This window comes from Schistocerca gregaria, chromosome 3 (assembly GCF_023897955.1).
Source record: "Schistocerca gregaria isolate iqSchGreg1 chromosome 3, iqSchGreg1.2, whole genome shotgun sequence".
Lineage (NCBI taxonomy): Eukaryota > Metazoa > Arthropoda > Insecta > Orthoptera > Acrididae > Schistocerca > Schistocerca gregaria.
The window spans coordinates 103104319-103131257 of record NC_064922.1 but is presented as its reverse complement, the minus strand read 5'-3'; positions in this window follow the sequence as shown (position 1 = coordinate 103131257).

Below are 26939 nucleotides of genomic sequence, written 5' to 3'. Positions count from 1 at the left end.
TTCATCAACAGTCTGAGAGTCCACAGATTGCAGAATGCCTCCAGATGTGCATCGGAAACTACTACTGGTCTTCCAGGGAACGATCAAAGCGTAGCCTGTATTAGAATTACTCACATGGAGGAAAGTGCACATGGTGACTGTTTTACACAATCCCGATGCATTTTCTGAGTTTCATCAACACTCTGATAGTCCACAGATTACAGAATGCCTCCAGATGAGTATCTGAAACTACTAGTGGTCTTCCTGGGAACGATTAAAGCGTAGACTGTCTGAGACAATACTCCCTAGGAGGAAAGTGCGCATGGTGATTGTTGTATTCAATCCCAATGCAATTTCTGTGTTTCATCAACACTCTGATAGTCCACAGATTACAGAATGTCTCCAGATGCGCATCGGAAACTACTACTGGTCTTCCAGGGAACGATTAAAGCATAGACTGTTTGAGACATTACTCCCATAAAGAAATGTGCGCATGGTGACTGTTGTATTCGGTCCCGATGCAATATCTGTGTTTCATTAACACTCTGATGGTCCACAGATTACAGAATGCCTCACGATGAGCATCGGAAACTACTACTGATATTCCAGGGAGCAATCAAAGCATAGACTGTTTGAGACATTACTCCCATGGAGGAACGTTCTCATGGTGACTCTTGTATTCAATCCCGATGCAATTTCTGTGTTTCATCAGCACTCTGATAGTCCACAGATTTCAGAATGCATCCAGATGTGCATAGGAAACTACTACTGGTCTTCCAGGGAACGATCAAATCGTAGACTGTTAGAGACATTACTTCCATGGAGGAAAGTGCGCATGGTACCTCCTGTACTCAATCACGATGCAATATCTTTGTTTCATCAACACTCTGATAGTCCACAGATTACAGAATGCCACCAGATGGGCATCGGAAACTACTACTGGTCTTCCAGGGAACAATCAAAGCGTAGTCTGTTTGAGACATACCTCCCGTGGAGGAAAGTACGAATGGTGACTGTTGTATTAAATCCCGATGCAATTTCTGTGTTTCATCAACACTCTGACAGTCCACTTATTACAGATTGCCTCCAGATGTGCTTCGGAAATTACTACTGGTCTTCCAGAGAACGATCAAAGCGTAGACTGTTTGAGACATAACTTTTATAGAGGAAAGTGCTTTTGGTGACTGTTGTATTCAATCCCGATGCAATTACTGTGATTCATCAACACTCTGATAGTCCACAGATTACAGAATGCCTCCAGAAGTGAATCGGAAACTACTGCTGGTCTTCCAGGGAACCATCAAAGCGTAGACTGTTTGAGACATTACTCCCAAGGAGGAAAGTGCGCATGGTGACCGTTGTATTCAATCCCGATGCAATTTCTGTGTTTCATCAACACCCTGATAGTCCACAGATTGCAGAATGCCACCAGATGGGCATCGGAAACTACTACTGGTCTTCCAGGGAATGATCAAAGCGTAGACTGTTAGAGACATTACTCCCATGGAGGAAAGTGCGCATGATGACTGTTGTATGTAATCCCGATGCAATTTATATGATTCATCAACACTCTGATAGTACACAGATTACAGTATGCCTACAGATGTGCATCGGTAATTACTACTGGTCTTCCAGGGAACGATCAAAGCGTAGACTGTTACAGACATTACTGCCATGGAGGAAAGTGCGCATGATGACTGTTGAATTTAATCCCGATGCAATTTCTGTGTTTCATCAATACTCTGATAGTCCACAAATTACAGAATGCCTCCAGATGTGCATCGGAAACTACTACTGGTCTTCCAAGGAACGATCAAAGCGTAGCCTGTTTGAGAATTACTCCCATGGAGGAGAGTGCGGATGGTGACTGTTGTATTCAGTCCCGATGGAATTTCTCAGTTTCATCTACTGTCGGATAGTCCACAGATTACAGAATGCCGCCAGATGTGCATCGTAAACTACTACTGCTCTTCCAGGGAACGATCAACACGTAGACTGTATGAGACATTACTCCCATGGAGGAAAGTGCGCATGGCGACTGTTGTATTCAATCCCGATGAAATTTCTGTGTTTCATCGACACTCTGATAGTCCACAGATTACAGATTGTCTCCAGATGTGCATCGGAAACTACTACTCGTCTTCCAGGGAACGATCAAAACATAGACTGTTTGAGTCATTACTCCCATAAAGGAAAGTGCGAATGGTGACTGTTGTATTCAGTCCCGATGCAATTTCTGTGTTTCATCAGCACTCTGATAGGCCACAGATTACAGAATGCCTGCAAATGTGCATAGGAAACTACTACTGGTCTTCCAGGGAACGATCAAATCGTACACTGTTAGAGACATTACTTCCATGGAGGAAAGTGCGCATGATGACTGTTGTATGTAATCCCGATGCAATTTATATGATTCATCAACACTCTGATAGTACACAGATTACAGAATGCCTACAGATGTGCATCGGTAACTACTACTGGTCTTCCAGGGAACGATCAAAGCGTAGACTGTTACAGACATTACTGCCATGGAGGAAAGTGCGCATGATGACTGTTGAATTTAATCCCGATGCAATTTCTGTGTTTCATCAATACTCTGATAGTCCACAAATTACAGAATGCCTCCAGATGTGCATCGGAAACTACTACTGGTCTTCCAAGGAACGATCAAAGCGTAGCCTGTTTGAGAATTACTCCCATGGAGGAGAGTGCGGATGGTGACTGTTGTATTCAGTCCCGATGGAATTTCTCAGTTTCATCTACTGTCGGATAGTCCACAGATTACAGAATGCCGCCAGATGCGCATCGTAAACTACTACTGCTCTTCCAGGGAACGATCAACACGTAGACTGTATGAGACATTACTCCCATGGAGGAAAGTGCGCATGGTGACTGTTGTATTCAATCCCGATGAAATTTCTGTGTTTCATCGACACTCTGATAGTCCACAGATTACAGATTGTCTCCAGATGTGCATCGGAAACTACTACTCGTCTTCCAGGGAACGATCAAAACATAGACTGTTTGAGTCATTACTCCCATAAAGGAAAGTGCGAATGGTGACTGTTGTATTCAGTCCCGATGCAATTTCTGTGTTTCATCAGCACTCTGATAGGCCACAGATTACAGAATGCCTGCAAATGTGCATAGGAAACTACTACTGGTCTTCCAGGGAACGATCAAATCGTACACTGTTAGAGACATTACTTCCATGGAGGAAAGTGCGCATGGTGCCTGTTGTATTCAATTCCGATGCAATTTTTGTGTTTCATCAACACTCTGATAGTCCTCAGATTACAGAATGAAACCAGATGTGCATCGGAAACTACTACTGGTCTTCCAGGGAACGATCAAAGCGTAGTCTGTTTGAGACATACCTTCCTTGGAGGAAAGTGCGCATTGTGACTGTTGTATTCAATCCCGATGCAATTTCTGTGTTTCATCAACACTCTGACAGACCACTGATTACAGAATGCCTGCAAATGTGCATAGGAAACTACTACTGGTCTTCCAGGGAACGATCAAATCGTAGACTTTTAGGGACATTACTTCCATGGAGGAAAGTGCGCATGGTGCCTGTTGTATTCAATTCCGATGCAATTTTTGTGTTTCATCAACACTCTGATAGTCCACAGATTACAGAATGCCTCCAGTTGTGCATCGGAAACTACTACTGGTCTTCCAGGGAACGATCAAAGAGTAGACTGTTTGAGACACTGTTCGCATGGAGGAAAGTGTGCATGGTGACTGTTGTATTGAATCCCGATGCCATTTCTGTGTTCCATCAACACTCTGATAGTCCACAGATTACAGATTGCCTCCATATGAGCATCGGAAACTACTACTGGTCTTCAAGGGAACGATCAAAGCGTAGACTGTTTGAGACATTACTTCCATGGAGAAAAGGGCGCATGGTGACTGTTGTATTCAATCCTGACGCAATTTCTGTGTTTCATCAACACTCAGATAGGTCACAGATTACAGAATGCCTCCAGATGTGCATCGGTAACTACTACTGGTCTTCCAGGGAACGATCAAAGCGTAGACTGTTTGAGACATTACTCCCATGGTGGAAAGTGCGCATGGTGACTTTTGTATTCAATCCCGAGGCAATTTCTGTGTTTGAATACACACTTTGAAGGTACACAGATTACAGAATGCCTCCAGATGTGCATCGGAAACTGCTACTGGCCTTCCAGGGAACGATCAAAGCATAGACTGTTTGAGAATTACCCCCATGAGGGAAAGTGCGCATGGTGGCTGTTGTATTCAATGCCGATGCAATTTCTGTGTTTCATCAACACTCTGATAGTCCACAGATTACAGAATGGCACGAGACGTGCATCGGAACTATTACTGGTCTCCCAGGGAACAATCAAAGCGTAGACTGTTTGAGACATTACTCCCGTGGAGGAAAGTGCGCATGGTGACTGGGTATTCAATCCAGATGCAATTATTGTGTTTCATCAACACTTTGAACGTCCACAGATTACAGAATGCCTCCATATGTGCATCGGAAACTACTACTGGTCTTCCAGGGAACGATCAAAGCGTAGACTGTTTGAGACACTGCTCCCTTGGAGGAAAGTGCGCATGGTGACTGTTATATTCAATTCCGATGCAATTTCTGTGGTTCATCAACACTCAGATAGTCCACAGATTACAGAATGCTTCCAGATGTGCATCGGAAACTACTACTGGTCTTCCAGGGAATAATCAAATCGTAGACTGTTAGAGACATTACTACAATGGAGGAAAGTGCGAATGCTGACTGTTATATTCAATCCCGATGCAATTTCTGTGTTTCATCAACAGTCTGATAGACCACAGATTACAGAATGCCTCCAGATGTGCATCGGAAACTACTGCTGGTGTTCCAGGGAACGATCAAAGCGTAGACTGTTTGAGACATTACTCCCATGGAGGAAAGTGCGCATGGTGACTGTTGTATTCAATCCCGATGCAATTTCTGTGTTTCATCAACGCTCTGACAGACCACTGATTACAGAATGCCTCCAGAAGTGAATCGGAGACTACTGCTGGTCTTCCAGGGAACGATCAAAGCGTAGACTGTTTGAGACATTACTCCCAAGGAGGAAAGTGCGCATGGTGACCGTTGTATTCAATCCCGATGCAATTTCTGTGTTTCATCAACACACTGATAGTCCACAGATTGCAGAATGCCACCAGATGGGCATCGGAAACTACTACTGGTCTTCCAGGGAATGATCAAAGCGTAGACTGTTAGAGACATTACTCCCATGGAGGAAAGTGCGCATGATGACTGTTGAATTTAATCCCGATGCAATTTCTGTGTTTCATCAATACTCTGATAGTCCACAGATTACAGAATGCCTCCAGATGTGCATCGGAAACTACTACTGGTCTTCCAGGGACCGATCAAAGCGTAGACTGTTAGAGACATTTCTCCCATGGTGGAAAGTGCGCGTGGGGACCGTTGTATTCAATCCCGATGCAATTTCTGTTTTTCATCAGAACTCTGATAGTCCACAGATTACAGAATGCCTCCAGATGTGCATCGGAAACTACTACTGGTCTTCCAGGGAACGATCAAAAAATAGACTGTTTGTGACAATACTCACATGGAGGAAAGTGCGAATGGTGACTTTTGTATTCAATCCTGATGCAATTTCTGTGTTTCATCAACAGTCTGAGAGTCCACAGATTGCAGAATGGCTCCAGATGTGCATCGGAAACTACTACTGGTCTTCCAGGGAACGATCAAAGCGTAGCCTGTATTAGAATTACTCGCATGGAGGAAAGTGCACATGGTGACTGTTTTACACAATCCCGATGCATTTTCTGAGTTTCATCAACACTCTGATAGTCCACAGATTACAGAATGCCTCCAGGTGAGTATCTGAAACTACTACTGGTCTTCCTGGGAACGATTAAAGCGTAGACTGTCAGAGACAATACTCCCTAGGAGGAAAGTGCGCATGGTGATTGTTGTATTCAATCCCGATGCAATTACTGTGATTCATCAACACTCTGATAGTCCACAGATTACAGAATGGAACGAGATTTGCATCGGATACTACTACTGGTCTTCCAGGGAACGATCAAAGCGTAGACTGTTTGAGACATTACTCCCACGGAGGAAGGTGCGCATGGTGACAGTTGTATTCAATCCCGATGCAATTTCTGTGTTTCATCAACACTCTGATACTCCACAGATTGCAGAATGCCACCAGATGGGCATCGGAACTACTACTGGTCTTCCAGGGAATTATCAAAGCGTAGACTGTTTGAGACATTACTCCCATGGAGGAAAGTGCGCATGGTGACTGTTGTATTCAATCCCGATGCAATTTCTGTGTTTCATCAACACTCTGACAGACCACTGATTACAGAATCCCTCCAGATGTGCATCGGAACTACTACTGGTCTTCCAGGGAACGATCAAAGCGTAGCCTGTATTAGAATTACTCACATAGAGGAAAGTGCACATGGTGACTGTTTTACACAATCCCGATGCATTTTCTGAGTTTCATCAACACTCTGATAGTCCACAGATTACAGAATGCCTCCAGATGAGTATCTGAAACTACTACTGGTCTTCCTGGGAACGATTAAAGCGTAGACTGTCTGAGACAATACTCCCTAGGAGGAAAGTGCGCATGGTGATTGTTGTATTCAATCCCGATGCAATTTCTGTGTTTCATCAACACTCTGATAGTCCACAGATTACAGAATGTCTCCAGATGTGCATCGGAAACTACTACTGGTCTTCCAGGGAACGATTAAACCATAGACTGTTTGAGACATTACTCCCATAAAGGAATGTGAGCATGGTGACTGTTGTATTCGGTCCCGATGCAATATCTGTGTTTCATTAACACTCTGATAGTCCACAGATTACAGAATGCCTCAAGATGAGCATCGGAAACTACTACTGATATTCCAGGGAGCGATCAAAGCATAGACTGTTTGAGACATTACTCCCATGGAGGAACGTTCTCATGGTGACTCTTGTATTCAATCCCGATGCAATTTCTGTGTTTCATCAGCACTCTGATAGTCCACAGATTACAGAATGCATCCAGATGTGCATAGGAAACTACTACTGGTCTTCCAGGGAACGATCAAATCGTAGACTGTTAGAGACATTACTTCCATGGAGGAAAGTGCGCATGGTGCCTCCTGTACTCAATCACGATGCAATATCTTTGTTTCATCAACACTCTGATAGTCCACAGATTACAGAATGCCACCAGATGGGCATCGGAAACTACTACTGGTCTTCCAGGGAACGATCAAAGCGTAGTCTGTTTGAGACATACCTCCCGTGGAGGAAAGTACGAATGGTGACTGTTGTATTAAATCCCGATGCAATTTCTGTGTTTCATCAACACTCTGACAGTCCACTTATTACAGATTGCCTCCAGATGTGCTTCGGAAATTACTACTGGTCTTCCAGAGAACGATCAAAGCGTAGAATGTTTGAGACATAACTTTTATAGAGGAAAGTGATTTGGTGACTGTTGTATTCAATCCCGATGCAATTACTGTGATTCATCAACACTCTGATAGTCCACAGATTACAGAATGCAACGAGATTTGCATCGGAAACTACTACTGGTCTTCCAGGGAACGATCAAAGCGTAGACTGTTTGAGACATTACTCCCACGGAGGAAGGTGCGCATGGTGACAGTTGTATTCAATCCCGATGCAATTTCTGTGTTTCATCAACACTCTGATACTCCACAGATTGCAGAATGCCACCAGATGGGCATCGGAACTACTACTGGTCTTCCAGGGAATTATCAAAGCGTAGACTGTTTGAGACATTACTCCCACGGAGGAAAGTGCACTTGGTGACTGTAGTCAATCCCGATGCAATTTCTGTGTTTCATCAACAGTCTGATAGACCACAGATTACAGAATGCCTCCAGAAGTGAATCGGAAACTACTGCTGGTCTTCCAGGGAACCATCAAAGCGTAGACTGTTTGAGACATTACTCCCAAGGAGGAAAGTGAGCATGGTGACCGTTGTACTCAATCCCGATGCAATTTCTGTGTTTCATCAACACTCTGATAGTCCACAGATTGCAGAATGCCACCAGATGGGCATCGGAAACTACTACTGGTCTTCCAGGGAATGATCAAAGCGTAGACTGTTAGAGACATTACTCCCATGGAGGAAAGTGCGCATGATGACTGTTGTATGTAATCCCGATGCAATTTATATGATTCATCAACACTCTGATAGTCCACAGATTACAGAATGCCTCCAGATGTGCATCGGAAACTACTACTGGTCTTCCAAGGAACGATCAAAGCGTAGCCTGTTTGAGAATTACTCCCATGGAGGAGAGTGCGGATGGTGACTGTTGTATTCAATCCCGATGAAATTTCTGTGTTTCATCGACACTCTGATAGTCCACAGATTACAGATTGTCTCCAGATGTGCATCGGAAACTACTACTCGTCTTCCAGGGAACGATCAAAACATAGACTGTTTGAGTCATTACTCCCATAAAGGAAAGTGCGAATGGTGACTGTTGTATTCAGTCCCGATGCAATTTCTGTGTTTCATCAGCACTCTGATAGGCCACAGATTACAGAATGCCTGCAAATGTGCATAGGAAACTACTACTGGTCTTCCAGGGAACGATCAAATCGTACACTGTTAGAGACATTACTTCCATGGAGGAAAGTGCGCATGGTGCCTGTTGTATTAAATCCCGACGCAATTTCTGTGTTTCATCAACACTCAGATAGTTCACAGATTACAGAATGCCTCCAGATGTGCATCGGAAACTACTATTGGTCTTCCAGGGAAAGATCAAAGCGTAGGCTGTTAGAGACATTACTCCCATGGAGGAGAGTGCGCATGATGACTGTTGTATTTAATCCCGATGCAATTTATGTGATTCATCAACACTCTGATAGTCCACAGATTACAGAATGCCTCCAGTTGTGCATCGGAAACTACTACTGGTCTTCCAGGGAACGATCAAAGCGTAGACTGTTTGAGACATTACTCCCATGGTGGAAAGTGCGCATGGTGACTTTTGTATTCAATCCCGAGGCAATTTCTGTGTTTCAATACACACTTTGAAGGTACACAGATTACAGAATGCCTCCAGATGTGCATCGGAAACTGCTACTGGCCTTCCACGGAACGATCAAAGCATAGACTGTTTGAGAATTACCCCCATGGAGGAAAGTGCGCATGGTGGCTGTTGAAATCAATGCCGATGCAACTTCTGTGTTTCATCAACACTCTGATAGTCCACAGATTACAGAATGGCACGAGACGTGCGTCGGAAATATTACTGGTCTCCCAGGGAACAATCAAAGCGTAGATTGTTTGAGACACTGCTCCCTTGGAGGAAAGTGCGCATGGTGACTGTTATATTCAATTCCGATGCAATTTCTGTGGTTCATCAACACTCAGATTGTCCACAGATTACAGAATGCTTCCAGATGTGCATCGGAAACTACTACTGGTCTTCCAGGGAATAATCAAATCGTAGACTGTTAGAAACATTACTACAATGGAGGAAAGTGCGAATGCTGACTGTTATATTCAATCCCGATGCAATTTCTGTTTTTCATCAACAGTCTGATAGACCACAGATTACAGAATGCCTCCAGATGTGCATCGGAAACTACTGCTGGTCTCCAGGGAACGATCAAAGCGTAGACTGTTTGAGACATTACTCCCATGGAGCAAAGTGCGCATGGTGACTGTTGTATTCAATCCCGATGCAATTTCTATGTTTCATTAACACTCTGACAGACCACTGATTACAGAATGCCTCCAGATGTGCATCGGAACTACTACTGGTCTTCCAGGGAATTATCAAAGCGTAGACTGTTTGAGACATTACTCCCACGGAGGAAAGTGCACTTGGTGACTGTAGTCAATCCCGATGCAATTTCTGTGTTTCATCAACAGTCTGATAGACCACAGATTACAGAATGCCTCCAGAAGTGAATCGGAAACTACTGCTGGTCTTCCAGGGAACGATCAAAGCGTAGACTGTTTGAGACATTACTCCCATGGAGGAAAGTGCGCATGGTGACAATTGTATTCAATCCCGATGCAATTTCTGTGTTTCATCAACACTCTGATAGTCCACAGATTGCAGAATGCCACCAGATGGGCATCGGAAACTACTACTGGTCTTCCAGGGAATGATCAAATCGTAGACTGTTAGAGACATTACTCCCATGGAGGAAAGTGCGCATGATGACTGTTGTATTTAATCCCGATGCAATTTATATGATTCATCAACACTCTGATAGTACACAGATTACAGAATGCCTACAGATGTGCATCGGTAACTACTACTGGTCTTCCAGGGAACGATCAAAGCGTAGACTGTTACAGACATTACTGCCATGGAGGAAAGTGCGCATGATGACTGTTGAATTTAATCCCGATGCAATTTCTGTGTTTCATCAATACTCTGATAGTCCACAGATTACAGAATGCCTCCAGATGTGCATCGGAAACTACTACTGGTCTTCCAGGGAACGATCAAAGCGTAGACTGTTAGAGACATTTCTCCCATGGTGGAAAGTGCGTGTGGTGACTGTTGTATTCAATCCCGATGCAATTTCTGTGTTTCATCAGCACTATGATAGTCCACAGATTACAGATTGTCTCCAGATGTGCATCGGAAACTACTACTGGTCTTCCTGGGAGCGATCAAAGCGTAGACTGTTTCAGACATTACTCCCATAGAGGAAAGTGCACATGGTGACTGTTATATTCAATCCCGATGTAATTTCTGTGTTTTGATACACAGTTTGAAGGTCCACAGATTACAGAATGCCTCCAGACGTGCATCGGAAACTACTACTGGTCTTCCACGGAACGATAAAAGCGTAGACTGTTTGAGAATTACCCCATAAAGGAAAGTGCGCATGGTGACTGTTGTATTCTATCCCGATGCAATTTCTGTGTTTCATCAACACTCTGATACTCCATAGATTACAGAATGCCTCCAGACTTGCTTCGGAAACTACTACTGGTCTTCCAGTGAACGATCAAAGAGTAGACTGTTTGAGACATTACTCCCATGGAGGAAAGTGCACATGGTGACTGTTGTATTCAGTCCCGATGCAATTTCTGTGTTTCATCAACACTCTGATAGTCCACTGATTACTGAATGCCTCCAGATGTGCATCGGAAACTACTACTGGTCTTCCAGGGAACAATCAAACCGTAGACTGTTTGAGACATTACTCCCATGGAGGAAAGTGCGCATGGTGACTGTTGTATTCAATCCCGATGCAATATCTGTGTTTCATCAACACTCTGATAGGCCACAGATTACAGAATACCTCCAGATGTGCATCGGAAACTCCTACTGGTCTTCCACGGAACGATCAAAGCGTAGACTGTTTGAGAATTACCCCCATGGAGGAAAGTGCGCATGGTGACTGTTGTATTCAATCCCGTTGCAATTTCTGTGTTTCATTAACACTCTGATAGTCCACATATTATAGATTGTCTCCAGATGTGCATCGGAAACTACCACTGGTCTTCCTAGGTACGGTCAAAGCGTAGACTGTTTCAGACATTACTCCCATAGAGGAAAGTGCGCATGGTGACTATTGTATTCAATCCCGATGCAATTTCTGTGTTTCATCAACAGTCTGATAATCCACAGATTACAGAATGCCTCCAGATGTGTATCGTAAACTACTACTGGTCAACCAGGGAACGATCAAAGCGTAGCCTGTATGAGAATTACTCACATGGAAGAAAGTGCACATGGTGACTGTTTTACTCAATCCCGATGCATTATCTGTGTTTCATCAACACTCTGATAGTCCACAGATTATAGAATGCCTCCAGATGTGCATCGGAATTTACTACTGGTCTTCCTGGGAACAACCAAAGCGTAGTCTGTCTGAGACAATACTCCCATGGAGGAAAGTGCGCATGGTGACTGTTGTATTGAATCCCGATGCCATTTCTGTGTTTCATCAACACTCAGATAGTCCACAGATTACAGAATGCCACCAGACGTGTATCGGAAACTACTACTGGTCTTCCAGGGAACGATCAAAGCGTAAACTGTTTGAGACATTACTCCCATGGAGGAAGGTGCGCATGGTGACTGTTGTATTCAATCCCGATGCAGTATCTGTGTTTCATCAAAACTCTGATAGTCCACAGATTACAGAATGCCTCCAGATGTGCATCGGAAACTACTACTGGCCTTAAAGGTAACGATCAAAGCGTAGAATGTTTGAGACATTTTTCCCATGAAGTAAAGTGCGCATGGTGACTGTTTTACTCAATCCCGATGCATTTTCTGTGTGTTTCATCACCACTCTGTTAGTCCACAGATTACAGAATGCCTCCAGATGTGCATCGGAAACTACTACTGGTCTTCCTTGGAACGACCAAAGCGTAGACTGTTTGAGACAATACTCCCATGGAGGAAAGTGCGCATGGTGACAGTTGTATTTAATCCCGATGCAATTTCTGTGTTTCATCAACACTCTGATAGTCCACAGATTACAGAATGCCTCCAGATGTGCATCGGAAACTACTTCTGGTCTTCCAGGGTACGATCAAAGAATAGACTGTTTAAGAAATTACTCCCATGGAGGAAAGTGCGCATGGTGCCTGTTGTATTTAATCCTGATGCAAATTTTTGTGTTTCATCAACAGTCTGAGAGTCCACAGACTACAGAATGCCTTCAGATGTGCATCGTAAACTACTACTGGTCTTAAAGGGAACGATCAAAACGTAGACTGTTTGAGACATTACTCCCATGGAGGAAAGTGCGCAAGGTGACTGTTGTATTCAATTCCGATGCAATTTATGTGTTTCATCAACACTCTGATAGTCCACAGATTACAGATTGCCTCCAGATGTGCATCGGAAACTACTACTGGTCTTCCAGTAAACGATCAAAGCGTAGACAGTTTGAGACATTACTCCCATAAAGGAAAGTGCGCATGGTGACTGTTGTATTCGGTCCCGATGCTATTTCTGTGTTTCATCAACACTCTGGTAGTCTACAGATTGCAGAATGCCTCCAGATGTGCATCCGAAACTACCACTGGTCTTCCAGGGAACGATCAAAGCATAGACTGTTTGAGGCATTACTGCCATGGATAAAAGTTGTCATGGTGACAGTTGTATTCAATCCTGATGCAATTTCTGTGTTTCATCAGCACTCTGATAGTCCACAGATGACAGAATGCCTCCAGATGTGCATTGGAAACTACTACTGGCCTTCCAAAGAATGATCGAAGCGTAGACTGTTAGAGACATTACTTCCATGGAGGAAAGTGCGAATGGTTACGGCTTTATTCAATCCCGATGCAATTTCTGTGTTTCATCAACACTCTGATAGCCCACAGATTACAGAATGCCTCCAGATGTGCATCAGAAACTACAACTGGTCTTCCAGGGAACGATCAAAGCATAGACTGTTAGAGACATTACTTCCATGGAGGAAAGTGCGCATGGTGACGGCTGTATTCAATCCCGATGCAATTTCTGTGTTTCATCAACACTCTGATAGCCCACAGATTACAGAATGCCTCCAGATGTGCATCGGAAACTACTACTGGTCTTCCAGGGAACGATCAAAGCATAGACTGTTAGAGACATTACTTCCATGGAGGAAAGTGCGCATGGTGACTGTTGTATTCAATCCCGATGCAATTTCTGTATTTCATCAGCACTATGATAGTCCACAGATTACAGAATGCCTCCAGATGTGCATCTGAAACTACTACTGGTCTTCCAGGGAACGATCAAAGCGTAGACTGTTAGAGAGATTTCTCCCATGGTGGAAAGTGCGCGTGGGGACCGTTGTATTCAATCCTGATGCAATTTCTGTGTTTCATCAGAACTCTGATAGTCCACAGATTACAGAATGCCTCCAGATGTGCATCGGAAACTACTACTGGTCTTCCAGGGAACGATCAAAAAATAGACTGTGTGAGACAATACTCCCATGGAGGAAAGTGCGAATGGTGACTTTTGTATTCAATCCTGATGGAATTTCTGTGTTTCATCAACAGTCTGAGAGTCCACAGATTGCAGAATGCCTCCAGATGTGCATCGGAAACTACTACTGGTCTTCCAGGGAACGATCAAAGCGTAGCCTGTATTAGAATTACTCACATGGAGGAAAGTGCACATGGTGACTGTTTTACACAATCCCGATGCATTTTCTGAGTTTCATCAACACTCTGATAGTCCACAGATTACAGAATGCCTCCAGATGAGTATCTGAAACTACTACTGGTCTTCCTGGGAACGATTAAAGCGTAGACTGTCTGAGACAATACTCCCTAGGAGGAAAGTGCGCATGGTGATTGTTGTATTCAATCCCGATGCAATTTCTGTGTTTCATCAACACTCTGATAGTCCACAGATTACAGAATGTCTCCAGATGTGCATCGGAAACTACTACTGGTCTTCCAGGGAACGATTAAAGCATAGACTGTTTGAGACATTACTCCCATAAAGGAATGTGCGCATGGTGACTGTTGTATTCGGTCCCGATGCAATATCTGTGTTTCATTAACACTCTGATAGTCCACAGATTACAGAATGCCTCAAGATGAGCATCGGAAACTACTACTGATATTCCAGGGAGCAATCAAAGCATAGACTGTTTGAGACATTACTCCCATGGAGGAACGTTCTCATGGTGACCCTTGTATTCAATCCCGATGCAATTTCTGTGTTTCATCAGCACTCTGATAGTCCACAGATTACAGAATGCATCCAGATGTGCATAGGAAACTAATACTGGTCTTCCAGGGAACGATCGAATCGTAGACTGTTAGAGACATTACTTCCATGGAGGAAAGTGCGCATGGTGCCTCCTGTACTCAATCACGATGCAATATTTTTGTTTCATCAACACTCTGATAGTCCACAGATTACAGAATGCCACCAGATGGGCATCGGAAACTACTACTGGTCTTCCAGGGAACGATCAAAGCGTAGTCTGTATGAGACATACCTCCCATGGAGGAAAGTACGAATGGTGACTGTTGTATTAAATCCCGATGCAATTTCTGTGTTTCATCAACACTCTGACAGTCCACTTATTACAGATTGCCTCCAGATGTGCTTCGGAAATTACTACTGGTCTTCCAGAGAACGATCAAAGGGTAGACTGTTTGAGACATAACATTTATAGAGGAAAGTGCTTTGGTGACTGTTGTATTCAATCCCGATGCAATTACTGTGATTCATCAACACTCTGATAGTCCACAGATTACAGAATGCAACGAGATTTGCATCGGAAACTACTACTGGTCTTCCAGGGAACGATCAAAGCGTAGACTGTTTGAGACATTACTCCCACGGAGGAAGGTGCGCATGGTGACAGTTGTATTCAATCCCGATGCAATTTCTGTGTTTCATCAACACTCTGATACTCCACAGATTGCAGAATGCCACCAGATGGGCATCGGAACTACTACTGGTCTTCCAGGGAATTATCAAAGCGTAGACTGTTTGAGACATTACTCCCACGGAGGAAAGTGCACTTGGTGACTGTAGTCAATCCCGATGCAATTTCTGTGTTTCATCAACAGTCTGATAGGCCACAGATTACAGAATGCCTCCAAAAGTGAATCGGAAACTACTGCTGGTCTTCCAGGGAACCATCAAAGCGTAGTCTGTTTGAGACATTACTCCCATGGAGGAAAGTGCGCATGGTGACCGTTGTATTCAATCCCGATGCAATTTCTGTGTTTCATCAACACTCTGATAGTCCACAGATTGCAGAATGCCACCAGATGGGCATCGGAAACTACTACTGGTCTTCCAGGGAATGATCAAAGCGTAGACTGTTAGAGACATTACTCCCATGGAGGAAAGTGCGCATGATGACTGTTGTATATAATCCCGATGCAATTTATATGATTCATCAACACTCTGATAGTACACAGACGACAGAATGCCTACAGATGTGCATCGGTAACTACTACTGGTCTTCCAGGGAACGATCAAAGCGTAGACTGTTACAGACATTACTGCCATGGAGGAAAGTGCGCATGATGACTGTTGAATTTAATCCCGATGCAATTTCTGTGTTTCATCAATACTCTGATAGTCCACAGATTACAGAATGCCTCCAGATGTGCATCGGAAACTACTACGGGTCTTCCAAGGAACGATCAAAGCGTAGCCTGTTTGAGAATTACTCCCATGGAGGAGAGTGCGGATGGTGACTGTTGTATTCAATCCCGATGGAATTTCTCAGTTTCATCTACAGTCGGATAGTCCACAGATTACAGAATGCCGCCAGATGTGCATCGTAAACTACTACTGCTCTTCCAGGGAACGATCAACACGTAGACTGTATGGGACATTACTCCCATGGAGGAAAGTGCGCATGGTGACTGTTGTATTCAATCCCGATGAAATTTCTGTGTTTCATCGACACTCTGATAGTCCACAGATTACAGATTGTCTCCAGATGTGCATCGGAAACTACTACTCGTCTTCCAGGGAACGATCAAAACATAGACTGTTTGAGTCATTACTCCCATAAAGGAAAGTGCGAATGGTGACTGTTGTATTCAGTCCCGATGCAATTTCTGTGTTTCATCAGCACTCTGACAGACCACTGATTACAGAATGCCTGCAAATGTGCATAGGAAACTACTACTGGTCTTCCAGGGAAAGATCAAAGCGTAGGCTGTTAGAGACATTACTCCCATGGAGGAGAGTGCGCATGATGACTGTTGTATTTAATCCCGATGCAATTTATGTGATTCATCAACACTCTGATAGTCCACAGATTACAGAATGCCTCCAGTTGTGCATCGGAAACTACTACTGGTCTTCCAGGCAACGATCAAAGAGTAGACTGTTTGAGACACTGTTCGCATTGAGGAAAGTGTGCATGGTGACTGTTGTATTGAATCCCGATGCCATTTCTGTGTTCCATCAACACTCTGATAGTCCACAGATTACAGATTGCCTCCAGATGAGCATCGGAAACTACTACTGGTCTTCAAGGTAACGATCAAAGCGTAGACTGTTTGAGACATTACTTCCATGGAGAAAAGGGCGCATGGTGACTGTTGTATTCAATCCTGACGCAATTTCTGTGTTTCATCAACACTCAGATAGGTCACAGATTACAGAATGCCTCCAGATGTGCATCGGTAACTACTACTGGTCTTCCAGGGAACGATCAAAGCGTAGACTGTTTGAGACATTACTCCCATGGTGGAAAGTGCGCATGGTGACTTTTGTATTCAATCCCGAGGCAATTTCTGTGTTTCAATACACACTTCGAAGGTACACAGATTACAGAATGCCTCCAGATGTGCATCGGAAACTGCTACTGGCCTTCCAGGGAACGATCAAAGCATAGACTGTTTGAGAATTACCCCCATGGAGGAAAGTGCGCATGGTGGCTGTTGTATTCAATGCCGATGCAATTTCTGTGTTTCATCAACACTCTGATAGTCCACAGATTACAGAATTGCACGAGACGTGCATCGGAACTATTACTGGTCTCCCAGGGAACAATCAAAGCGTAGACTGTTTGAGACATTACTCCCGTGGAGGAAAGTGCGCATGGTGACTGGGTATTCAATCCAGATGCAATTATTGTGTTTCATCAACACTTTGAACGTCCACAGATTACAGAATGCCTCCATATGTGCATCGGAAACTACTACTGGTCTTCCAGGGAACGATCAAAGCGTAGACTGTTTGAGACACTGCTCCCTTGGAGGAAAGTGCGCATGGTGACTGTTATATTCAATTCCGATGCAATTTCTGTGGTTCATCAACACTCAGATAGTCCACAGATTACAGAATGCTTCCAGATGTGCATCGGAAACTACTACTGGTCTTCCAGGGAATAATCAAATCGTAGACTGTTAGAGACATTACTACAATGGAGGAAAGTGCGAATGCTGACTGTTATATTCAATCCCGATTCAATTTCTGTGTTTCATCAACAGTCTGATAGACCACAGATTACAGAATGCCTCCAGATGTGCATCGGAAACTACTGCTGGTCTTCCAGGGAACGATCAAAGCGTAGACTGTTTGAGACATTACTCCCATGGAGGAAAGTGCGCATGGTGACTGTTGTATTCAATCCCGATGCAATTTCTGTGTTTCATCAACACTCTGACAGACCACTGATTACAGAATGCCTCCAGATGTGCATCGGAACTACTACTGGTCTTCCAGGGAATTATCAAAGCGTAGACTGTTTGAGACATTACTCCCATGGAGGAAAGTGCACTTGGTGACTGTAGTCAATCCCGATGCAATTTCTGTGTTTCATCAACAGTCTGATAGACAACAGATTACAGAATGCCTCCAGAAGTGAATCGGAAACTACTGCTGGTCTTCCAGGGAACGATCAAAGCGTAGACTGTTTGAGACATTACTCCCATGGAGGAAAGTGCGCATGGTGACCGTTGTATTCAATCCCGATGCAATTTCTGTGTTTCATCAACACTCTGATAGTCCACAGATTGCAGAATGCCACCAGATGGGCATCGGAAACTACTACTGGTCTTCCAGGGAATGATCAAAGCGTAGACTGTTAGAGACATTACTCCCATGGAGGAAAGTGCGCATGATGACTTGTATTTAATCCCGATGCAATTTATATGATTCATCAACACTCTGATAGTACACAGATTACAGAAAGCCTACAGATGTGCATCGGTAACTACTACTGGTCTTCCAGGGAACGATCAAAGCGTAGACTGTTACAGACATTACTGCCATGGAGGAAAGTGCGCATGATGACTGTTGAATTTAATCCCGATGCAATTTCTGTGTTACATCAATACTCTGATAGTCCACAGATTACAGAATGCCTCCAGATGTGCATCGGAAACCACTACTGGTCTTCCAGGGAACGATCAAAGCGTAGACTGTTAGAGACATTTCTCCCATGGTGGAAAGTGCGCGTGGGGACCGTTGTATTCAATCCCGATGCAATTTCTGTGTTTCATCAGAACTCTGATAGTCCACAGATTACAGAATGCCTCCAGATGTGCATCGGAAACTACTACTGGTCTTCCAGGGAACGATCAAAAAATAGACTGTTTGTGACAATACTCACATGGAGGAAAGTGCGAATGGTGACTTTTGTATTCAATCCTGATGCAATTTCTGTGTTTCATCAACAGTCTGAGAGTCCACAGATTGCAGAATGCCTCCAGATGTGCATCGGAAACTACTACTGGTCTTCCAGGGAACGATCAAAGCGTAGCCTGTATTAGAATTACTCACATGGAGGAAAGTGCACATGGTGACTGTTTTACACAATCCCGATGCATTTTCTGAGTTTCATCAACACTCTGATAGTCCACAGATTACAGAACGCCTCCAGATGAGTATCTGAAACTACTACTGGTCTTCCTGGGAACGATTAAAGCGTAGACTGTCTGAGACAATACTCCCCAGGAGGAAAGTGCGCATGGTGATTGTTGTATTCAATCCCGATGCAATTTCTGTGTTTCATCAACACTCTGATAGTCCACAGATTGCAGAATGTCTCCAGATGTGCATCGGAAACTACTACTGGTCTTCCAGAAAACGATTAAAGCATAGACTGTTTGAGACATTACTCCCATAAAGGAATGTGCGCATGGTGACTGTTGTATTCGGTCCCGATGCAATATCTGTGTTTCATTAACACTCTGATAGTCCACAGATTACAGAATGCCTCAAGATGAGCATCGGAAACTACTACTGATATTCCAGGGAGCGATCAAAGCATAGACTGTTTGAGACATTACTCCCATGGAGGAACGTTCTCATGGTGACTCTTGTATTCAATCCCGATGCAATATCTTTGTTTCATCAGCACTCTGATAGTCCACAGATTACAGAATGCCACGAGATGGGCATCGGAAACTACTACTGGTCTTCCAGGGAACGATCAAAGCGTAGTCTGTTTGAGACATACCTCCCGTGGAGGAAAGTACGAATGGTGACTGTTGTATTAATTCCCGATGCAATTTCTGTGTTTCATCAACACTCTGACAGTCCACTTATTACAGATTGCCTCCAGATGTGCTTCGGAAATTACTACTGGTCTTCCAGAGAACGATCAAAGCGTAGACTGTTTGAGAGATAACTTTTATAGAGGTAAGTGCTTTTGGTGACTGTTGTATTCAATCCCGATGCAATTACTGTGACTCATCAACACTCTGATAGTCCACAGATTACAGAATGCAACGAGATTTGCATCGGAAACTACTACTGGTCTTCCAGGGAACGGTCAAAGCGTAGACTGTTTGAGACATTACTCCCACGGAGGAAGGTGCGCATGGTGACAGTTGTATTCAATCCCGATGCAATTTCTGTGTTTCATCAACACTCTGATACTCCACAGATTGCAGAATGCCACCAGATGGGCATCGGAACTACTACTGGTCTTCCAGGGAATTATCAAAGCGTAGACTGTTTGAGACATTACTCCCACGGAGGAAAGTGCACTTGGTGACTGTAGTCAATCCCGATGCAATTTCTGTGTTTCATCAACAGTCTGATAGACCACAGATTACAGAATGCCTCCAGAAGTGAATCGGAAACTACTGCTGGTCTTCCAGGGAACCATCAAACCGTAGACTGTTTGAGACATTACTCCCATGGAGGAAAGTGCGCATGGTGACCGTTGTATTCAATCCCGATGCAATTTCTGTGTTTCATCAACACTCTGATAGTCCACAGATTGCAGAATGCCACCAGATGGGCATCGGAAACTACTACTGGTCTTCCAGGGAATGATCAAAGCGTAGACTGTTAGAGACATTACTCCCATGGAGGAAAGTGCGCATGATGACTGTTGTATGTAATCCCGATGCAATTTCTGTGTTTCATCAATACTCTGATAGTCCACAGATTACAGAATGTCTCCAGATGTGCATCGGAAACGACTACTGGTCTTCCAAGGAACGATCAAAGCGTAGCCTGTTTGAGAATTACTCCCATGGAGGAGAGTGCGGATGGTGACTGTTGTATTCAATCCCGATGGAATTTCTCAGTTTCATCTACAGTCGGATAGTCCACAGATTACAGAATGCCGCCAGATGTGCTTCGTAAACTACTACTGCTCTTCCAGGGAACGATCAACACGTAGACTGTATGAGACATTACTCCCATGGAGGAAAGTGCGCATGGTGACTGTTGTATTCAATCCCGATGAAATTTCTGTGTTTCATCGACACTCTGATAGTCCACAGATTACAGATTGTCTCCAGATGTGGATCGGAAACTACTACTCGTCTTCCAGGAACCGATCAAAACATAGACTGTTTGAGTCATTACTCCCATAAAGGAAAGTGCGAATGGTGACTGTTGTATTCAGTCCCGATGCAATTTCTGTGTTTCATCAGCACTCTGATAGTCCACAGATTACAGAATGCCTGCAAATGTGTATAGGAAACTACTACTGGTCTTCCAGGGAACGATCAAATCGTAGACTGTTAGGGACATTACTTCCATGGAGGAAAGTGCGCATGGTGCCTGTTGTATTCAATTCCGATGCAATTTTTGTGTTTCATCAACACTCTGATAGTCCACAGATTACAGAATGAAACCAGATGTGCATCGGAAACTACTACTGGTCTTCCAGGGAACGATCAAAGCGTAGTCTGTTTGAGACATACCTCCCTTGGAGGAAAGTGCGCATTGTGACTGTTGTATTCAATCCCGATGCAATTTCTGTGTTTCATCAACACTCTGACAGACCACTGATTACAGAATGCCTCCAGATGTGCATCGGAACTACTACTGGTCTTCCAGGGAACGATCAAAGCGTAGACTGTTTGAGACATTACTTCCATGGAGGAAAGTGCGCATGGTGACTGTTGTATTAAATCCCGACGCAATTTCTGTGTTTCATCAACACTCAGATAGTTCACAGATTACAGAATGCCTCCAGATGTGCATCGGAAACTACTACTGGTCTTCCAGGGAAAGATCAAAGCGTAGGCTGTTAGAGACATTACTCCCATGGAGGAGAGTGCGCATGATGACTGTTGTATTTAATCCCGATGCAATTTATGTGATTCATCAACACTCTGATAGTCCACAGATTACAGAATGCCTCCAGTTGTGCATCGGAAACTACTACTGGTCTTCCAGGGAACGATCAAAGACTAGACTGTTTGAGACACTGTTCGCATGGAGGAAAGTGTGCATGGTGACTGTTGTATTGAATCCCGATGCCATTTCTGTGTTCCATCAACACTCTGATAGTCCACAGATTACAGATTGCCTCCAGATGAGCATCGGAAACTACTGCTGGTCTTCAAGGGAGCGATCAAAGCGTAGAATGTTGGAGACATTACTTCCATGGAGAAAAGGGCGCATGGTGACTGTTGTATTCAATCCCGACGCAATTTCTGTGTTTCATCAACACTCAGATAGGTCACAGATTACAGAATGCCTCCAGATGTGCATCGGTAACTACTACTGGTCTTCCAGGGAACGATCAAAGCGTAGACTGTTTGAGACATTACTCCCATGGTGGAAAGTGCGCATGGTGACTTTTGTATTCAATCCCGAGGCAATTTCTGTGTTTCAATACACACTTTGAAGGTACACAGATTACAGAATGCCTCCAGATGTGCATCGGAAACTGCTACTGGCCTTCCAGGGAACGATCAAAGCATAGACTGTTTGAGAATTACCCCCATGGAGGAAAGTGCGCATGGTGGCTGTTGTATTCAATGCCGATGCAATTTCTGTGTTTCATCAACACTCTGATAGTCCACAGATTACAGAATGGCACGAGACGTGCATCGGAACTATTACTGGTCTCCCAGGGAACAATCAAAGCGTAGACTGTTTGAGACATTACTCCCGTGGAGGAAAGTGCGCATGGTGACTGGGTATTCAATCCAGATGCAATTATTGTATTTCATCAACACTTTGAACGTCCACAGATTACAGAATGCCTCCATATGTGCATCGGAAACTACTACTGGTCTTCCAGGGAACGATCAAAGCGTAGACTGTTTGAGACACTGCTCCCTTGGAGGAAAGTGCGCATGGTGACTGTTGTACTCAATCCCGATGCAATTTCTGTGTTTCATCAACACTCTGATAGTCTACAGATTACAGAATGCCTCCAGATGTGCATCGGAAACTACTACTGCTCTTCCAGGGAACGATCAAAGCGTAGACTGTTTGAGACATTACTGCCATGGAGGAAAGTGTGCATGGTGACTGTTGTATTCAATCCCAATGCAATTTCTGTGTTTCATCAACACTCTGATAGTCCACAGATTACAGAATGCCTCCAAATGTGCATCGGAAACTACTACTGGTCTTCCAGGGAACGATCAAATCGTAAACTCTTTGAGACATTACTCCCATGGTGGAAAGTGCGCATGGTGACTCTTGTATTCAATCCCGATGCATTTTCTGTGTTTCATCAACACTCTGATAGTCCACAGATAACAGAATGCCACGAGATGTGCATCGGAAACTACTACTGGTCTTCCAGGGAACGATCAAAGCGTAAACTCTTTGAGACATTACTCCCATGGTGGAAAGTGCGCATGGTGACTCTTGTATTCAATCCCGATGCATAGTCTGTGTTTCATCAACACTCTGATAGTCCACAGATAACAGAATGCCACGAGATGTGCATCGGAAACTACTACTGGTCTTCCAGGGAACGATCAAAGCGTAAACTCTTTGAGACATTACTCCCATGGAGGAAAGAGCACATGGTGACTGTTGTATTCAATCCCGATGCATTTTCTGTGTTTCATCAACACTCTGATAGTCCACAGATTACAGAATGCCACGAGATGTGCATCGGAAACTACTACTGGTCTTCCCGGGAACGATCAAAGCGTAGACTCTTTGAGACATTACTCCCATTGAGGAAAGTGCGCATGGTGACTGTTGTATTTAATCCCGATGCAATTTCTGTGTTTCATCAACACTCTGATACTCAACAGATTACAGAATGCCTCCAGATGTGCAGTTGAAACTGCTACTGGCTTTCCACTGAACGATCAAAGCGTAGACTGTTTGAGACATTACTCCTATGGATCGAACTGCGCATGGAGAATGTTGTATTCAATCCCGATGCAATTTCTGTGTTTCATCAACACTCTGATAGTCCACAGATTACAGAATGCCTCCAGATGTTAATCGGAAACTACTACTGGTTTTCCAGTTAACGATCAAAGCGTAGGCTGTTTGTTACATTACTCCCATGGAGGAAAGGGCGCATGATGACTGTTGTATTCAATCACGATGCATTTACAGTGATTCATCAACAATCTGATAGACCACAGATTACAGAATGCCACGAGATGTGCATCGGAAACTACTACTGGTCTCCAGGGGACGATGAAAGCTTAGACTGTTTGAGACATTACTTTTATGTAAGAAACAGCGCATGGTAACTGTTGTATTGAATCCCGATGAAATTTCTGTGTTTCATCAACACTCTGATAGTCCACAGATTACAGAATGCCTCCACATGTGAATCGGAAACTACTACTGGTCTTCCAGGAAACCATCAAATCGTAGACTGTTTGAGACATTACTTTATGGAGGAATGTACGCATGGTGTCTGTTGTATTCAATCCCGATGCAATTTCTGTGTTTCATTAACACTCTGATACTCCAGAGATTACAGAATGCCTCCAAATGTGCTTCGGAAACTACTACTGGTCTTCCAGGGAACGATTAAAGCGTAGACTGTTTGAGACATTACTCCCATGGAGGAAAGTGCGCATGGTGACTGTTGTATCCAATCCCGAAGCATTTTCTGTGTTTCATCAACACTCTGATAGTCCACAGATTACAGAATGCCACGAGATGTGCATCGGAAACTACTACTTTTCTTCCCGGGAACGACCAAAGCGTAGACTGTTTGAGACATGACTCCCATGGAGGAAAGTGCGCATGGTGACTGTCGTATTCAATCCCGATGCAATTTCTGTGTTTCATCAACACTCTGATATTCCACAGATTACAGAAAGCCTCCGGAAGTTCATCGGAAACTACTACTGGTCTTCCAGGGAACGATCAAAGCGTAGACTCTTTGAGACACTACTGCCATGGAGGAAAGTGAGTGTGGTGAGTGTTTTATTCAATCCGGATGCAATTACTGTGTTTCATCAACACTCTGATAGTCTACAGATTTCAGAATGCCTCCAGATGTGCATCCGAAACTACTACTGCTCTTCCAGGGAACGATCAAAGCGTAGACTGTTTGAGACATTACTGCCATGGAGGAAAGTGTGCATGGTGACTGTTGTATTCAATCCCAATGCAATTTCTGTGTTTCATCAACACTCTGATAGTCCACAGATTACAGAATGCCTCCAAATGTGCATCGGAAACTACTACTGGTCTTCCAGGGAACGATCAAAGCGTAAACTCTTTGAGACATTACTCCCATGGTGGAAAGTGCGCATGGTGACTCTTGTATTCAATCCCGATGCATTTTCTGTGTTTCATCAACACTCTGATAGTCCACAGATAACAGAATGCCACGAGATGTGCATCAGAAACTACTACTGGTCTTCCAGGGAACGATCAAAGCGTAAACTCTTTGAGACATTACTCCCATGGTGGAAAGTGCGCATGGTGACTCTTGTATTCAATCCCGATGCATAGTCTGTGTTTCATCAACACTCTGATAGTCCACAGATAACAGAATGCCACGAGATGTGCATCGGAAACTACTACTGGTCTTCCAGGGAACGATCAAAGCGTAAACTCTTTGAGACATTACTCCCATGGAGGAAAGAGCACATGGTGACTGTTGTATTCAATCCCGATGCATTTTCTGTGTTTCATCAACACTCTGATAGTCCACAGATTACAGAATGCCACGAGATGTGCATCGGAAACTACTACTGGTCTTCCCGGGAACGATCAAAGCGTAGACTCTTTGAGACATTACTCCCATGGAGGAAAGTGCGCATGGTGACTGTTGTATTTAATCCCGATGCAATTTCTGTGTTTCATCAACACTCTGATACTCAACAGATTACAGAATGCCTCCTGATGTGCAGTTGAAACTGCTACTGGCCTTCCACTGAACGATCAAAGCGTAGACTGTTTGAGACATTACTCCTATGGATCGAACTGCGCATGGAGAATGTTGTATTCAATCCCGATGCAATTTCTGTGTTTCATCAACACTCTGATAGTCCACAGATTACAGAATGCCTCCAGATGTTAATCGGAAACTACTACTGGTTTTCCAGTTAACGATCAAAGCGTAGGCTGTTTGTTACATTACTCCCATGGAGGAAAGCGCGCATGATGACTGTTGTATTCAATCACGATGCATTTACAGTGATACATCAACAATCTGATAGACCACAGATTACAGAATGCCACGAGATGTGCATCGGAAACTACTACTGGTCTCCAGGGAACGATGAAAGCTTAGACTGTTTGAGACATTACATTTATGTAAGAAACAGCGCATGGTAACTGTAGTATTGAATCCCGATGAAATTTCTGTGTTTCATCAACACTCTGATAGTCCACAGATTACAGAATGCCTCCACATGTTAATCGGAAACTGCTACTGGTCTTCCAGGAAACCATCAAATCGTAGACTGTTTGAGACATTACTTTATGGCGGAATGTACGCATGGTGACTGTTGTATTCAATCCCGATGCAATATCTGTGTTTCATCAACACTCTGATAGTCCACAGATTACAGAATTCCTCCAGATGTTAATCGGAAACTACTACTGGTCTTCCAGGGAACGATCAAAGCGTAGACTGTTTGAGACATTACTCCCATGGAGGAAACTGCGCATGGTGACTGTTGTATTCAATCCCGATGCAATTTCTGTGTTTCATCAACACTCTGATACTCCAGAGATTACAGAATGCCTCCAAATGTGCTTCGGAAACTACTACTGGTCTTCCAGGGAACGATTAAAGCGTAGACTGTTTAAGACATTACTTTCATGGAGGAAAGTGCGCATGGTGACTG